The sequence below is a fragment of the Dasypus novemcinctus genome, chromosome 1, assembly GCF_030445035.2.
Source record: "Dasypus novemcinctus isolate mDasNov1 chromosome 1, mDasNov1.1.hap2, whole genome shotgun sequence".
Classification (NCBI taxonomy): Eukaryota; Metazoa; Chordata; class Mammalia; order Cingulata; family Dasypodidae; genus Dasypus; species Dasypus novemcinctus.
The window spans coordinates 65,816,583-65,827,699 of NC_080673.1; positions in this window are offsets into that span (position 1 = coordinate 65,816,583).

Genomic DNA, 11,117 nt, shown 5'->3' on the forward strand with positions numbered 1-11,117 from the left:
AGATTATGTGATTGTTATATAAACTTGAGATTGTCACACTAGAAGAATTTCACTTTTAAGAGTTAATGAAAATATTATTTTGATTAACAAGTACATTATAGATTTACACTTAAAATACAGGAACTGTGCTTCCTTTCTATATGATATCATTAAGGATTGACAATTTTTTTTTTCATATTATATACTACTAGTCGGTCACCCAACTCACCATCCTCCTTATCCACATTTTGGTTCACTTTTACTTTTAACAGCCAACAGTTGCAAGGTCCTTTGTGGAGGACTGTCTTTGAGGTACCAGAATACTTCTGCCTACACACTGGAGATCCAGCACCCTCTGGTAGTTTTTGTCTTCCTTTGCCAGGAATTACTATACAGTATAAAAGCTCAGAAAACTTGACACAGTGGGAAAACTCTAAGCTATAGCTACACTACAGAAACTGCTAAGAATTTAGATTGAACTTAACCTCTGTCATATTTGGCCTGGAATAATGCCCTTGCCAGGCAGTCTTTCCCTCCTTACCCTCCTCTTCCTTACCAGTCAGTCTCCTCTGGAAGCACATTCTTAATATATTATTTGTACAAGAATATTGGTCTTCTATTTGCTTCTGGGAAACTGGACTTAAGCTACCAAAATCAGTACCTAGAAAGCAGAACCTAAAGGTGGGCTTCTGAGTGTGGGATCTCCCACAGACTAGTGACCCAACAGGGAGGTATTGGTGGTAAGTGGAACGTGAATAGCCTCTGGCATGCTGGCAATTATAAGGGATAAATTATAAGGGATAAAAATATAAAAGAAGACCTGAATCATATGTTATCACTAGCACTTCACATATATGGAGGGAATAATAATTATAAAAACTGAGAAATTTATTTTTGTAGAATTCTATTGAAAAAAGAAAGTGGCAAACTCAGGTCAGTCAATTCATTCACAATTTAAGGCATACTGTAAAAGCAGAAAGAGATCTTCATCTCATATAGCAAGAGGGCAGATTGTTCTTACAAAGCCAAGGACTGATTATCAGATTAGAAGTAACTCAGAAAAGTCTGAATTTGCAGGCTTAGTAAGTCTCTTAAATCTTGGCATGGGAATGTTTAGATAGATGTGTTTAAGAATATTGAACTCCTAGCTTCCTCTCAACATTCTGCACCTTTAAAATTGTTCTGATCTCCCCTGCTAGAAGATGGCAGTGCTCTCTTCACTTAGTGGCTGCATGAATGACCCAACTGAAGGATTGCTGTGTCCTGAGAAGTGTCAAAGGTAATATTCACCAAAGGAGCTGTGGGACAAAGATATTAATGTCAGTAAGCACTGGAGAATAATGTCTGGGATAAACTATGAGGATCTTACTCCAGGATGAATAAACTATGAAGTTGAATAGGGAAAAGATTTTTGATATGGGACAATTTCCCATGACGCAGGATTTAATTCCTAGGCAAAAGGAACCATGTCCTAATATACTGCTAAGATGGTTTTATGAATTTTGGAAAAATACTGGTTTACCTGAAATAAAATGAAGATGCCAGATTTGCATGGGCAGAATGTTGCAAAGGGATTCCAGTGGTTCACAGAAAATGACTTGATAGAATTCATGTTACATAAGATACCAAATTGCAATTCACTCCCACCCCCCCGATAATCATATTCCTTGAAAAGGTCAGAAGACAATTTATTTTCAGAGGTGATAAGGAATGCATTGGTGAGCAATACACTGGCATCATAGAGATATCCAGTAGTGGTTATTATCTATTGGCTGGTGATAATAGCAAGAGATCCTGTTTTGTAATTGAGTTGCCTAGTGCCAAAAAAGATGAGAGGATATTGGAAATGCAGAGGCCAGGTGGCAGTATTTAAAGTCAGAGATGCCATAGATTTAATTAGCATAATCTACAGTCAGTTCAGAATGCCACCTAGGAAAACTTATCCACATGAATCTTGGCAATGCTTCATGGACCAAGTTTTTATAAGGAAACCCAAGAATGGTTTTATTCACACTGCCTTGGACATATCAATGTCTGTGGTCTAACCAACTGCCTGATTTACCAATAAGGGATCCTGCATAATATGACTTGGACAAAAGGGTCCATTTTAAGACAAGGGAGGAACAACAATGTGCCCCTGACTGTGGGATTCATTGGCACTATCGTATACAGTGTAACTAGAAGCTGTATCCTTTTAGTGTGTTGATATGCGAACCAATGTAGGCCTGTGTGAGTGCCTACATGGTGACCCAATGCTCGCATGACGTCGAGTACCCACATGGTGAGCCAAGTGCCCGTGCAGTGAGCCAGTGGCCACACAAGTGAGTCACATAGCAAGATGATGACACAACAAAAGAGAGACAGAGATGAAAGGGAGATTCAAGTTGAAGCACAGCAAAGACCAGGAACTGAGGTGGCACAATTGACAGGGAACCTCTCTGCACATCAGAAGTCCCCAGGATTATTGAATCCCGGTGAATCTTAGAGGAGAAAAGATGAGAAGACAAAAAGAGAAACAGATACAGAAGACCACATAGTGAATGGACACAGACAACAAAAACAAAAACAAACAAACAAACAAAAACAGCAGGGTGAGGAGGGGGAAGGGAAGAGAAGAAAAAAATTTAAAAAATAAAAAGAACTTTAGCAACATTAAAAAAAAAAAGGAAAGGACTCCTGAGTAGTGTTTTGTTTGTTGAAAGCTGCTGGGAACAGTATACTGTAAATGAGTTGGCTTTTTACAATGGGAATTTATTAGGTTAAAAGCTAACAGTTCTGAGACAATGATAATGTCCAAATTAAGGCATCCACAGAGATCCTTTCTCCCGAAGTTGCTGCTGTCCCAGATCAGGCACATGGCATTATCTACTCATCTCTCCCCTCTCCTTCAGGGCTTGTTGATTTCAGCTTCCGACTAAAGTGGCTTCCTCTCAACCTCTGTGTCCCATTGATTTCAGCTTATATCTCTCATGGACTTCTCTATCAGGGTCTGGGTTCCTTTCTGTCTCTGCAGCTTTTTTCTGTATCTGTCACTTTTTATTCCTCCATTTATATAGGACTCCAGTAAGGGCATTATGAGCCTCCCTGGGTCATGCAATCTAATCAAAGGTCCTTATCTGAAGTAATTAAATTTAAAGGTCCCACTGCTATAGTTTTACAGGCACTGGGATGGATTAGTTTTAAGAACTAGATTTTCCAGCTTACACAAATATTTCAAGCTGCCACAAAGAGGTAGCCAAGGGAAGCAGAGTTGGCCCAATGGATAGGGCATCCACTTACCACATGGGAGGTCCCTGGTTCAAACCCTGGGCCTCCTTGACCCATGGCCCATGCACAGTGCTGATGTGCTCAAGGAGTGCCATGCCATGCAGGGGTGCCCCTGCGTAGGGGAGCCCCACACTCAAGGAGTGTGCCCCATAAGGAAAGCCGCCCAGCACAAAAGAAATTGCAACCTGCCCAAGAATGGTGCCGCACACATGGAGAGGTGACACAACAAGATGACACAACAAAAAGAAACACAGATTCCCAGTGCTGCTGATAAGGATAGAAGTGGTCACAGAAGAACACACAGTGAATGGACACAGAGAGCAGACAACTGGGGGGAGGGGGAGAGAAATAAATAAATACCTCTAAAAAAAAAGAGGTAGCCAAGGCACCCTTTTGGAAAAAAACTGTTTATGAATGGGATTCTGTCCTTGTAGATGTGGCATCTATCTTGAACCAACTACCACAGGGCCTGTGTCAACAATAGTTAGAATAGATTCTCCTGTGAACCAAGGAATACACATAGGAGTGGTTCTACTCCTTACCACTCCCGGTAACCCTTTGGGGAATTTTTGTTTCCCAATTTCATTTTTGACCCTTTACAACTAGAAATGTTCCCAAAGGGAAGATGTTTCTACCAGGATATACTAGCAATGTCTAACTAAACCAAACGTTACAGAAGTCATGTTGTCATTTTGTGCTCTAAACTCGTTTAAGACAGCAGGCAAAGAAAGGAGCGACAGAAATGTACACTGATCATAATGAGGAGAGAGGTTTGTTGCTATATAATGAGAGAAGGGAGGAAGGTATTCATAATGCATGGACATCTTTCAGTATTGGCATGACAACTTTGTGTATGAGCAATTATGATAATCATAAACTGCATAAGAGAAGATAATCAGGAACTCATACTCTTCAGGAATGAGGTCTCAATCATATCACCAGGCAAGCCACTTAGGTCTGGAGAAGGGTTAGCTAGCTGGCAGAAAGGGTGAACTTAGGTTGTAGAGTAGGCAGATATTGAACACACATTATGCTAAGGGACATTTGTGGTACTGCTTCCCCCAGAAAACCACCTTCTTGAAGACTCCATGTCATATAATCCTTGAATTGATAAACATGATGGAATATATACATGTCTTTCAAAGCCCAGTTCTCTTGTGTCAGGACAGGAGAACTCTGATCCACGATTTAAAATTTAAGATTTCCTTTTGACCCAAGTTGAAGCTATCCTTTGTGGCTTCTTGGTGTTGAAATTTTACCTGCTGTAGATTATTGCAGTAATGACCTGAAATGATTTTTTCCTCCCTAAAGTCACACCTTGAGGAACCTGCTACGCACTTTGACTCTGTCTTGACCTTATAACTTGCTTTGCCCAGTGGGACACTAGCAAACATGGTGTAGGCAGAGGCTTGAAGAGTACTGGAATTTTGTGGCTCACTTTCTTGTGTTCCTCCTGAGGACCTTACAAGCATTGCTGTGTGAATAAAACTGGAATAGTCTGTTGAAGATCCACAGTCCAAGAGCCCCAGCTAAGTACCAATTGTCAGACATGTGAGTAAGGTAATCCTAGTAGAAAGAGACCACAACTAACTTGTCAGCTGATTGAGCCCAGATCAGCCCAGTTAAACAACCGTTTAGTTTGAGCCCAGCTCATTTTGCTGACCCTTGAAATAATGGGCTAACAAATGATTTTTTTTTTAATTACTAAATTTTGTTGTGGTTTGTTTTACAGCAAATGCTAACTAAGACAATACCCATGTTTTATTTTTATCATTTTTCTTTCCTTTGCCTGTCCTCAGTCCTGTATCTTTTTATGGTTTCTCCAGGAAATATTTCCTGCATAAATCCCTTACGCTGGAGTCTTTGACACAGGATGTGCTTTTGGAAATACAATCTAAGACAATGCCCTTAAGCATCAATAATTTGTTAATTCCCAGACTTAATGAAGAGAAGATAGTGTTAAACTTTACATTCTATTACAAAAACCTGGTATTCTGATTTTGAAAAGAGAAGTCATTCAGAACAAGCATGAAGGAAGCCAGGTGGACTTTTCAGGCCTAGATTCTTCCTTCTCTTCTGCTTAATGTTATGATTTATCCCGTTCTCAACTCTTTGAGTAGAATGCTAGTTAGGGGAATTAAGGGCTGTCTTTAGATTCCTTGTAGAGACTTGCCAATTGATTAATAATTCTAGGAATTTAAAATATGTTCTATTTATAGGACAGGTAGTCTCCATATTGTGTTCCCAAGTGTTATATTCTACAAAAGAAAAGCAATCTAGGAAACAGGCAGTAAGAAACTTGCTGTCACTTACATGACACACAACAGTCAAGTGTATGTTCCTGTCATTTGTTGTTTGACAGAAGGAGTCTCAGTGCTCAAGGAGGGGTAAAAGGGCACCCACTGAGGAGATATCATCACTGCAGCCTGTGAGGTGTTTTCAGTCATTTTTCTGAATTTAACACCACTGGGATATCTGTTGCATTGCATGTGGAACCTATCAACATTTTTGAGAAAGAATATTATATTAGTGTGTTTAATGTAACCTTATTTGGGGGGATTTAAGGAAAACACAGCTTTAAAGATTTCTGCAATGAAAGACTATCTCTTAAGGTAATTGATATGTCAAACAATATTTAAAATTGAAATATTGAAAAATCAAATTTCACTCATCTGTATTGTTCTTGGTTATTTTTTTCCAAGAAGAAAGAAATCAGTTATTTACTTCTAATTCCAAGTTTATCTTAAAGTTTGTTTATGCATGAAATATAAGAAAATAAAATTAGTCAGCATGCATCATTATCACATGATTATTATAAACTGCAAGCTTCATGTAGTAATAGTGAATCACTATTTAGATATATACATTCTAACTATGCCATGGAATATTTCTGGTAGATGATCTATATTTAATCTTATGGTCAATAATCAAGTTTTAGATACAATTATAAAGTGAAAAACTTACCAAATCTTTTGCAAGACGACTACTTCTAACAGTTAATAATATTTAGAAAGTAAAAGACCGTAATAACTGGGGAGATTATATTTAAGTTTTTTAAATTAGCAGTAAAAAGAGAAATGAAGGCTACAATTATATATAATACAGAGCATTTGAGATTTATCAATCCTGGAACAAATATTAAGATTTGGAATATTAAGTTAAAAGTGGATTATATGCTAATAAAATTACTCTTATATTTCAAGGGAATAAATTTTGTACATCACAGGAAAATATTTATGCTAGAAAAATGTAGCAACTTTGATGGGAAGCTTTCAATTTCAAGGCTTTTGAATGACTCTAAAATTTCTGAAATTTCCATTGTGAATACTACTTTATTCACAACAACAAAAATTCATGTATTTTTAAAAAATGGTGTAAAATGTTTGTCAAATTTTCTACAATTCCTGGTCAGCCATAGGATCCACACTCATCTATGCGAACATTTAACTTACAGAAAATACCACTTTCAGAAGAAGCCAAATGTAGTTGGAACAAGGGTTGGGTTTGAAAAATATACCAGGATCTTCACAACTCTTGACAACCTATTTTTGAAGCCCTACCCTTAACTTATTATATTAATCAGCCAAAGGGGTGCTGATGCAAAATACCAAAATTGGTTGGTTTTTATAAATGGTGTTTATTTGGGCTAGGAGCTTACAGATAACCAGGCCATAAAGCATAATGGCAAGATGGCTGCCAACATCTGTGAGGGTTCAGGCTTCCTGGGTTCCTCTGGGCTCAGCTCCTCTGTTTTCTCCACAGCTGTAGACTATGAGGCTGTCTAGGCTTTGTCTCTCTCCACAAAGTCAGCTGTAGACTATCAGTCAAACAGTTCAGTCTCTCCCTGGGGCTCCAGCTTCCACATCAAACTCCAACATGACAACTCCAACATTAAAAGCCTCAAACTCAGTCCTTTGCCATGCCTTTTATCTGTGAATCCCCACCTACCAAGGTGTGGGGACACAATGCCCTAATGACATGGCCCAATGAAAGCCCCAATCATAACTCAATCACAGACAGCTACAGACCAGATTACAAGCATAATCCAATATCTATTATTGGAATTCATAACCATCTCAAACTGCTATACCTGTGAATAACATAAATCTACATTTCATGTGATATAACTTTAATTGCATCACATTATGGTGGAAATGTAGTATATAAGTCTATAGTTTGCTAAAAATTGAGAACAAATATTAAACCTAGGCATGAAGATTTTGAGACTAGAAATTACAGTGTTGGGGGATACGTAACATATGCACGGTGATCTGAGTGTTTAGTTTTCTGGCACTAATAGAGCATGTTTACTAATTTTCAGGATAACTGTATGTTGAGAGAAAATTCTCCATGAATATTTCATGGTTCTGCATGGCCCAAAATGTCTAAGCAAGGAAAATGTTTGCATAGTAAAGGCATGGAAAATTAAAGATTTAAGGTATGTCTCCCAAGAGACATTTGCTTCCGTTGTAGGATAATAAGTATAAGGAGAATATTCTCTTATGTGCAAACCTGGCTTCCTTTCTTCTTTTCCCTTCCCCATATTTCCCAGGAATAGTACAGAAAGTGTGACAAGGGCCCTGGCCAAGCCTCAAGGAACAAGGGAGTATTTACTCGAAAGCACCTTATGCAAGAGAGATAACACTGTTGGAATATCTACACAGTGACCCTGAGGGATGGATTTGTTTTGTATGGAACCTCTGTGTACTAACACCAAGAGGTCCCATATAAATTCATGAGTATGATAAATAAATCGTATGTTCTTCATGATTTGGCTCCATATCTTATTTTTTCTGCTCCTATATAATCCCCATGTAACTTGCTGCACCCTGTGGAACACGGCATGGAGTCCAGCTGCCATCCTGGACCATACCTTCTGTATGAAAGCTTCCCAGACAAATGTTTGTATAATTTGCCTATGTCTTCCACAGCATTCTTCGGGCTCATGAGCAAGGGTGATAATATTCTAGGACTGCAGGCTATATTTCTATAGCTGCACAATAAGGATAAAGACTTTCTTCTACCCTTTCTGGAGAAGACTGGTTAACATTAGACTGATGAATCTGTCTCTCCAGAGTGGATGATTTGCCAGCAGCCACTATATAAGCTCTTAGACTCATAATTGTAGGGTTGTTCTCCTTTCGTACAAATTCAGTGCATTTAGAGGTGAAAAATGGATCTCTTCCATTTCACCCTGTGGGAATTTGAAGCATGGAGAACCAAAGTAAGATCTTGTTGTATGAGTAACAAATTGTTTCTCTGATATAAAGACTTTGTGTTTCATTCTTCTCACCCTTTCCTTTTCTCCCCCCTCCTCTCTATCTCTCACTCTCTCTCTATTACACACACACGAAAGAATTTTATGATTCATGTGTTTATTTTATCAGCCTTTTGCAAAAGTGAGAACAGAACATTTTTGTTTTATAACCAAATACTTGCATCCACTACAGCTACATTATGAACCATAAAGTTTTGAATGAGGTTTATCTTTTCCACTTAATCATTTTAATCTTAGAAGGAAGATACAATCATGGAAAGTAACCATTACAGTACAGTGGGTAATATGCGAAGTGCCATCAAAAGACATATGTGTATGCCATGATATAGTGATATATGCTTCAAAGCTGACTGACTTTTATGCCTCATCTCTCCTACCTCCAGCTGGAGAATATTCTCTGCTTTTAAGGATTCACATGATTAGATTGGACCTTTGCCATGTTACATAACATATTCACAGGTTCGAGGGTTTAGGGTGTGGGCATCTTTGGAGGCCATTGTGCCCATCATAGTTCATATGACTTGTGTAAGATTTTAATACCTCAGTTTCTCAGTTTCCTAAAATGGGCATTCTAACACATAGCTCAAACGAATGTTTTAAGAAATTATTCAGATACTAGCAAAGCATGAACCCCACTCCCTCTTATTTTCTGTTTACCAGGAGAGACCCAGGATTTATTCTGACTAGTAAATACATTAGAGAGTGATGATGATGAAAGCATTTTTCATAGAGCTAAAATAAAATGGTCCCTTTATACTGCACAATGCTCTCAGCTGGTATACAAACTAAAATGAATAGTTAATATGTGTGGCAGAACTAAATATCAGATGACCAAGTTAAGCCTTTGGCAAGTAATGGTTCAAAGTCAATAAAATACTGAATTCTATGACAAATGACTGAAGTACTGATATTTTGTTCTGGTGATTAAAGAGGGATTCAAATGTTTTAGAGACAAACCTGTAGGACAGTCTGTTAATAAAGTCACTGGTAAAAAAGGATATTTGTTTAACTGCTGCAGCATTGCCTAAAGTCTAGATTGATCCTCTGAAAATACTTGATAATGCTCAAACACCAGACTTCCTTTGTGCTGTCAGGAAACACACTTTAGTAATATGTCACTGCAAAATTCTTACAGGTGAAAAATAAATATATGAATTGAAAGTAATTCCTAGTAGAAAGCAGCATCAACTCAATTGGTAGAGAAAACCATATCAACAATTTATCATTAATGAGTATTTTCTTTGAGAATTTACAATATATTTCAATAGCTATCTTTGAAAGTAGTAGAAATTTTCCCAAATTTATACATTTTCAGGAAGGTTATAATGATTTAACTATATTCACAGTTAGAACATCAAAGAAACAGCCATCTACATTGAGATTTTATCATATGTGTGTGTGTGTGTGTGTATATATATATATAAATTTAACTGGTATGAAGAATAGGTAAATAAAATATTTCCATTATGTAACTGTTGAAAAACTTTGGAAGATTTTTTTCTCACTATTTTGTAATATTTAAAAGGAAGCAAATATATTGCGCAGAATCAGAAAGGTTAGTAAATTTGCAATTATATGTTAAATCAGCCTTTACTTCTCAACTACAGAACAAATAATAGAAAAAAATCAAACAATTTGGAATGAGAAAATTAAAAACTCTCTGATTGAATTAACAACAAATCAGAGTGATGTTTTCTCATAATGGTGAGAAAGCACTTTTTTATTTTTTACAACTTTTGAAAAACCACTCAAACACTGACTATCAGAGTTTTTGTGTTTTTTTTTTTTCTGGTATAGAAGCATGAGTAAGGAAAGTGCAAAGAAGTGGAAAGGTTACTACATTAACTAATGATAAATAATTATTCTCAAGAGGAGAAAATAGAGTAAATCAGTCAGACTATTTAAGTTGTTACTGTTCTCTAAATTTTATGGAAAACTGAAATTTTATTTTCTAATAACATTACATTGAACATGAAAATATTAATATTCATTATCAACAAAAATTTAACTATCTTATGGGCACTAAGAGTGAAGGGCTACTTGCCTAAGTTTTATATATATTACAGTATTGTTTTGGATAAGCAGTTTTAAATTCAAATAAATTGAATTTAAGCCTAGTTCTGTCTTCAGCCCAGTATACAGTAGCTATGGGCAAAAATCTCTAATGAAATGTACAATGATATTCAAAAAACATACCTATTAAGTTAAATGCCTTAAGCTCGGTTCTCCAGGCAACAAGTACAAATGGCAATTAGGCAGTGACAATGATTAAAAGTAATGTTCCTCTGCCAATAAAAGTGGAATTTATCCGTGATAAGCAAGGATGAATCAATATGAGAAAATCAATAAATGTAATATACCACATTTGTGGCATTTGAAAAAATCCAGCACATCTTTATGATAAAAATACTTAGAACACCAGGAATAGAAGGAAACTTCCTCAGCAGGATAAAAGACAAGAAAAGCTCACGGCTAACATGCTAACATGGTGAAGTACTGAAAGCTTCCCCTCTAAGATAAGGAACAAGATTTGAATGTCCACTGTCACTATTGTTATTCAATATTGTACTGGAAGTTCTTGTCATAACAGTTA